The following is a 7,759-nucleotide window of genomic DNA, read 5'->3' as shown; positions in this document are numbered from 1 at the left end:
CTCTTCACAGCTGCTCCAGCAAAGTGTAGCCGCTGCTCCTTAGCTTGGACGAGGGGTATCTCCTCACCGTGGCCCCTCCTGACCTTGAACGTGGAATAGCTTCTCTAGGCCTTCCTGCAGCCAGGCACCCACGCAGCCACCGCTCCTTAGACGTGGGGTAGCTCCTCTCTGCTGCTCCTGCACTGTCATAGCCAGGCACTCTTGGCCGCTGCCCCTGACTTTGGATACGGGGTAACTCCTCTCGGCTGCCACCCACCCCTGACCTCGGACGTGGGGCCGCCCATCTTGGGTGGTCCACTGGAGAAGGGAATGGCAAACCACTTCAGTATTCTTGCTTTGAGAACCCCATGAACACTATGAAAAGGCAAAATGATAGGATACTGAAAAAGGAACTCCCCAGGTCAGTAGGTGCCCAATATACTACTGGAGATCAGTGGAGAAAAAACTCCAGAAAGAATGAAGGGATGGAGCCAAAGCAAAAACAATACCCAGTTGCTGATGTGACTGGTGATAGAAGCAAGGTCTGGTGCTGTAAAGAGCAATACTGCACAGGAACCTCAAATGTCAGGCCCATGAATCAAGGCAAATTGGAGTGGTCAAACGAGATGGCAAGAGTGAACATCGACATTCTAGGAATCAGTGAACTAAAATGGACTGGAATGGGTGAATTTAACTCAGATGACCATTATATCTACTACTGTGGGCAGGAATCCCTCAGAAGAAATGGAGTAGCCATCATGGTCAACAGAAGAGTCTGAAATGCAGTACTTGGATGCAATCTCAAAAATGACAGAATGATCTCTGTTCATTTCCAAAGCAAACCATTCAATATCACAGTAATCCAAGTCTATGCCCCAACCAGTAACGCTGAAGAAGCTGAAGTTGAACGGTTCTATGAAGACCTACAAGACCTTTTAGAACTAACACCCCAAAAAGATGTCCTTTTCATTATAGGGGACTGGAATGCAAAAGTAGGAAGTCAAGAAACACCTGGAATAACAGGCAAATTTGGCCTTGGAATGCAGAATGAAGCAGGGCAAAGACTAATAGAGTTTTGCCAAGAAAATGCACTGGTCATAGCAAACACCTTCTTCCAACAACACAAGAGAAGACTCTACACATGGACATCACCAGATGGTCAACAGTGAAATCAGATTGATTATGTTCTTTGCAGCCAAAGATGGAGAAGCTCTACACAGTCAGCAAAAACAAGACCAGGAGCTGACTGTGGCTCAGATCATGAACTCCTTATTACCAAATTCAGACTTAAATTGAAGAAAGTAGGGAAAACCACTAGACCATTCAGGTATGACCTCAATCAAATCCCTTATGATTATACAGTGGAAGTGAGAAATAGATTTAAGGGCCTAGATCTGATAGATAGAGTGCCTGATGAACTATGGAATGAGGTTCGTGACATTGTACAGGAGACAGGGATCAAGACCATCCCCATGGAAAAGAAATGCAAAAAAGCAAAATGGCTGTCTGGGGAGGCCTTACAAATAGCTGTGAAAAGAAGAGAGGTGAAAAGAAAAGGAGAAAAGGAAAGATATAAGTATCTGAATGCAGAGTTCCAAAGAATAGCAAGGAGAGATAAGAAAGCCTTCCTCAGCAATCAATGCAAAGAAATAGAGGAAAACAACAGAATGGGAAAGACTAGAGATCTCTTCAAGAAAATTAGAGATACTAAGGGAACATGTCATGCAAAGATGGGCTCGATAAAGGACAGAAATGGTATGGACCTAACAGAAGCAGAAGATATTAAGAAGAGGTGGCAAGAATACACAGAAGATCTGTACAAAAAAGATCTTCACGACCCAGATAATCACGATGGTGTGATAACTCACCTAGAGCCAGACATCCTGGAATGTGAAGTCAAGTGGGCCTTAGAAAGCATCACTACAAACAAAGCCTGTGGAGGTGATGGAATTCCAGTTGAGCTATTTCAAATCCTGAAAGATGATGCTGTGAAAGTGCTGCACTCAATATGCAAGCAAGTTTGGAAAACTCAGCAGTGGCCACAGGACCAGAAAAGGTCAGTTTTCATTCCAATATCAAAGAAAGGCAATGCCAAAGAATGCTCAAACTACCGCACAATTGCACTCATCTCACACGCTAGTAAAGTAATGCTCAAAATTCTGCAAGCCAAGCTTCAGCAGTACGTGAACCGTGAAATTCCAGATGTTCAAGCTGGCTTTAGAAAAGGCAGAGGAACCAGAGATCAAATTGCCCATATCCACTGGATCATCGAAAAAAGCAAGAGAGTTCCAGGAAAACATCTATTTCTGCTTTATTGACTATGCCAAAGCCTTTGACTGTGTGGATCACAATAAACTGTGGAAAATCCTGAAAGAGAAGGGAATACAAGACCACCTGACCTGCCTCTTGAGAAACCTATATGCAGGTCAGGAAGCAACAGTTAGAACTGGACGTGGAACAACAGACTGGTTTGAAATAGGAAAAGGAGTACGTCAAGGCTGTATATTGTCACCCTGCTTATTTAACTATATGCAGAGTACATCATGAGAAACGCTGGGCTGGAAGAAGCACAAGCTGGAATCAAGATTGCCGGGAGAAATATCAATAACTTCAGATATGCAGAGGACACCACCCTTATGGCAGTAAGTGAAGAGGAACTAAAAAACCTCTTGATGCAAGTGAAAGAGGAGAGTGAAAAAGTTGGCTTAAAGCTCAACATTCAGAAAACGAAGATCATGGCATCCGGTCCCATCACTTCATGGGAAATAGATGGGGAAAAGTGGAAACAGTGTCAGACTTTATCTTTGGGGGCTCCAAAATCACTGCAGATGGTGACTGCAGCCATGAAATTAAAAGACACTTAATCCTTGGAAGAAAAGTTATGACCAACCTAGATAGCATATTCAAAAGCAGAGACATTACTTTGCCAACAAAGTTTCGTCTAGTCAAGGCTATAGTTTTTCCAATGGTCATGTATGGATTTGAAAGTTGGACTGTGAAGAAAGCTAAGCACTGAATAATTGATGCTTTTAAACTGTGGTGTTGGAGAAGACTCTTGAGAGTCCTTTGGACTGCAAGGAGATCCAACCAGTCCATTCTGAAGGAGATCAGCCCTGGGATTTCTTTGGAAGGAATGATGCTAAAGCTGAAACTCCAGTACTTTGGCCACCTCATGCGAAGAGTTGACTCATTGGAAAAGACTCTGATGCTGGCAGGGATTGGGTGCAGGAGGAGAAGGGGATGACAGAGGATCAGATGGCTGGATGGCATCACCTACTTGATGGACGTGAGTCTGAGTGAACTCCGGGAGTTGGTGGTGGACAGGGAGGCCTGGCGTGCTGTGATGGGGTCACAGGGATTCGGACACGACTGAGCAACTGAACGGAACTGAACATTCTGAGGTATTGGAGATTAGGACTCCTACATATGAATTTTCAACCCATAACACCTCATAAGGATATATATATATATATTTGGTTGCACCGTACAACTTGCGGGATCTTAGTTCCCAGACCAGGGATTAAACCTGTGCCCCTGCAGTTGGCTTACCTCATAGCTCAGTTGGTAAAGAATCCACTTACAATGCAGGAGACCCTGGTTCGTTCGATTCCTAAGGTCTAGTCTACCCACTCCAATATTCTTGGGCTTCCCTTATGGCTTAGCTGGTGAAGAATCCGCTTGCAATGCAGGAGACCTGGGTTTGATTCCTGGGTTGAGACAATCCCCTGGAGAAGGGAAAGGCTACCCACTCCAGTATTCTGGTCTGAAGAATTCCATGGACTATACAGTCTATGGGGTTGCAGAGTTGGACATGGCTGAGCAACTTTCACTTCACCTGCTGTGGAAACTCAGTCTTAACCACTGGAACACCAGGAAGTCCCAAGCCTCTATTTTAAACTAGTGGTCCACAAAGACTTTTTAGTTTCTTTGAGATTAGTATTGGTTTAGGATTTATAGTTTCCAAGTATTTCCTAAAGGCTTGGGTATTTCCATTTCCCTAAGCACAGGACATTGTTAATTGACTTAAGATTCCTTTGGGGAAGATTAGAAGATTAACGGAAAAGGCAATGGCACCCCACTCCAGTACTCTTGCCTGGAAAATCCCATGGGCAGAGGAGCCTGGGAGGCTGCAGTCCATGGGGTCGCTAAGAGTCGGACACGACTGAGCGACTTCACTTTCACTTTTCATTTTCATGCATTGGAGGAGGAAATGGCAACCCACTCCAGTGTAATTGCCTGGGAACCCCAGGGACAGGGGAGCCTGATGGGCTGCCATTTATGGGGTCACACAGGGTCGGACACGACTGAAGTGACGCAGCAGCAGCAGCAGCAGATTAACAGTTTAGTTATGGTAGTAGTGCTGGGTGCTTCCCTCAGAGCTTTGGTCTGAGAATTTAGTGAGTGTCCGTGACCCTCCATTTTGGTGACCAGACTTTTGCTTTGTGTTCAGCAAACCAAGTAGGGCCTTAGTAGTTTATATTTCCTCACTCCTGCTCTGTTGCCTTTGCATTGCTTCTTGGCCCCTGCTGCTCTAGGATCCTGTCATCTCTACTGATATCAAGGATTCCATTTCAATGGCAACATGTCTAAGCTTCATCCCCAGCCTATAGGGGATATACAGTATAGCACTGTCAAGGTGAGGTGTCCCCTTATCTATGTACTTTCCTTTTGTGTGTGTGTGTGTGTGAAAGAAATGTCCTCTGAGCAATTCTGGAGGCAAAATCAGGAGATGAGTAGGTTCACATATGATAAATCTACACCAACTCTGCTATCTCTATGTTTCTGCATTCATCTTGTAATACTATAGTAAGAAATTTTTAGTAAGTGTTCAGTTCAGTTCACTCAGTCGTGTCCGACTCTGTGACCCCATGAACTGCAGCACTCCAGGCCTCCCTGTCTATCACCAACCCCCGGAGTCTACCCAAACCCATGTCCATCGAGTCAGTGATGCCATCCAACCATCTCCTCCTCTGTTGTCTCCTTCGCCTCCTGCCTTCAATCTTTCCCAGCATCAGGGTCTTTTCAAATGAGTCAGCTCTTAGCAAGTGTAGACCCTTCTTCAGTCCAGGTTTCATCCAACCAATCAGCTAAGAGCTACTCTTAGCTGCTAATGCCAATATACTGATTCCAGAAGCTCTAGAATGCCCATATTAATAAACTCAACCAAATGAAAATAAAATTATGTTTGTTTCTTCCTGGTCTAATACCTTTAGAATCCAGTCCACACACGTCCATTCCCCAGGTTTCTACTGATTCAAATGAGCAAAATCTTATAATTCTGTAACCTTTCCTTCTCTAAGGTCAGATTTTGTGGTTACCCACTCCAGTATTCCGGCCTGGAGAATTCCATGGACTGTATAGTCCATGGGGTTGCAGAGTTGGACATGACTGAGGAACTTTCACTTCAATATGCTTCAGAAGCATATTGGGATGATTCTAGCCACAGATCTGATAGCAATAAGGGGCAGCAATAAGCATTTCCTTTCAACACAACTAGCCAAGGTCTCCAAGTAAGACAGCACCAGCTCTATCAACAGGGGGAAGAAGGGCTGCTTCTGCTGGTAAGAGACGTGAAGTGTAGAGTTTTGGGGTTCAGAACACTAGGATTTATCCAAATCTACTCAAATGTCCCCATTTTCACTTTACTCTCTCCCAAACAGCATCCTAATTTTCACCTAAGAGACCTGGTAAGCTAAGAATTTAACTTATGTTGTAATTCAATAGCCCAGAATCTCTCCTTGATTTTTCATGTACATCAGCCTTGTGGCTACAAGACAGCCCTGAGCTGAAAATTTAAAAGCACTTGAGACTTTCTTTTTCTTTTTTTAACCTCTCTAGCAAAAGCCCCACCATTTAAGTCTTCATTTCACAATGGTCCATTCTGGCAGCCACTTGGTCTATCAAAGTCTTTTATCCAAAAGACAGTTTATTTAACATGACCACAAGTGTAAATAATCTTTGCTTACTAATTTACCATTTTCTAATAACTAGATTCTCACTTCCTTCAAATCCAACTTAGTCATAACTAAGCAAGAATCCCATTTTTAAGGGCCTGTTATCTGAAACCAGTTTTGGAACCAAATACTGTATCAGTTAGGGTTCTGAAACTTCAGGAAACAAAACTGTTCCACCTATTTTAAGTAGAAGAGAATTCGATACAGGTAAATTCAGCGCTTACAAAAGAACTGGAAAGCTGGGCAAGTGGCTCCAGGCTGGGCATCCAGGAAAGGCTCCCAGATTGGTCCACTACGAGAACTGCCACCTCTGCCACCGCCAGGAAGAGGAGGAACCAGGAGGCGAGCACTGGCTGACTGTGAGAACATACATCACGAATGGTTGTTTATGGATCAGGAAGCCCATTGACATCCACACAGATACTGATGGATACTGGTGTACCGCTGGAGGGAAACCTAAGTCTTCTGTATCTTTGCAGGAGCAATAAGGTTGCTAAAGATGACCCCTGAATCACTTCCTCCTTCAACATCCTTGTTTGTGCATCTAACTGGCAAAACATTCAGATCCTTGGTTTCAAGGAAGTGCAAGACATGCAGTTTTAACTTTTCAATCTCTAGAGTACAAGAAAGTACGTTAGAAAGTGGTCAGAGTGAATAAGTACCCATTTATCATTTCCATAAATTTCTTTCACTGGCCCATCCAAGTAGGGCTGGTGACCAGACATGCCCTCTTCCCAGTTTTAGCCTTTTAAAGTTGACCACAAGCACCCCATCTGTCTGGCTTTGAAGATGACTTCTCCTCCTGGCCTCAGAGGAACCTAAAATGTCCTTGTCTACACACTCTTGTCCTCAGCCACCTTTTTAGCCTTTTACTGCCCTCCTCCTTGGTCCACTCTGTTCCAGTCATTCAGGCCACTATGCTGTAGGTGTGTGTATGTGTTTAAACAAACTAAGGATGTTCTATCAAATGGTGTTTGTACTTTACTCTTCATGTCCAGTATATTCTTGCCTAGACACATGGGTCTTTCTCATTCAAGACTCTAACAAAATGTACCTTTATCAAAGAGGCCCACAGTACCTACCTAATGCAGCACCATCTACTACTCTTTTTGCTTTCCCTGCTTTCTTTTCTTCACTGCATTTATCCTCATCCAGACTATATATCTTGATTGCCCTTTCCCACTACAGCATGAGTTTCACAAGATCAGGCATTTTTGTGTTTTCCTTATTGCTGCACCCTGGACCTGAAACAGTAGGTATTTAAGAATGAGTGAACACTGCTGTGAAATTCAGTTTTCCCCGTTTTCTAAGCCGAGCATCAACTTTTCCCACGCATTACTCATGTTCTCCTCCAGGTGGTGCTGAAGGGTCTTTTTGTCTGCTAATGTCTAGGAGATAAAACAATGTTGCAAAGGATTAGAATAAGCTTGGTTTTTCATGGCCTCTGGTCTACAGTTGTGAGCTTTTTTTAGATGGCACCCATAATCTCCCTTAATTTATTTCTTCTTATTCTTACAGGAGAAGCATTTTTGGTACTCCATGTAACAATCTTTACAACTCCGTGATTAGGACCATGATCCCCACGTTGGCTAAGTGAAAACACACTCACACATTTCTCACAGCAGTAAGAACTGGAATCTAGATAAGAATACAGCTCTGGCTGCAAACTCCTGCCCCTTCAGAAGACTTCTTTGATCTTATCCTGTTAATTGCTCCCTTGATGAGGCTTCCAGAGAAATACAAGTCTTTGAGTTGATAATTTGCATTTCAGAGATTCCCATACTGTCTGCCCCTTTTCCCAACAAGTTCCCTTTTTCACACAAAGA

Source organism: Ovis aries, chromosome 2, assembly GCF_016772045.2.
Source record: "Ovis aries strain OAR_USU_Benz2616 breed Rambouillet chromosome 2, ARS-UI_Ramb_v3.0, whole genome shotgun sequence".
Lineage (NCBI taxonomy): Eukaryota > Metazoa > Chordata > Mammalia > Artiodactyla > Bovidae > Ovis > Ovis aries.
The sequence above is the reverse complement of the archived record's forward strand: the minus strand, read 5'-3'. Positions refer to the sequence as shown.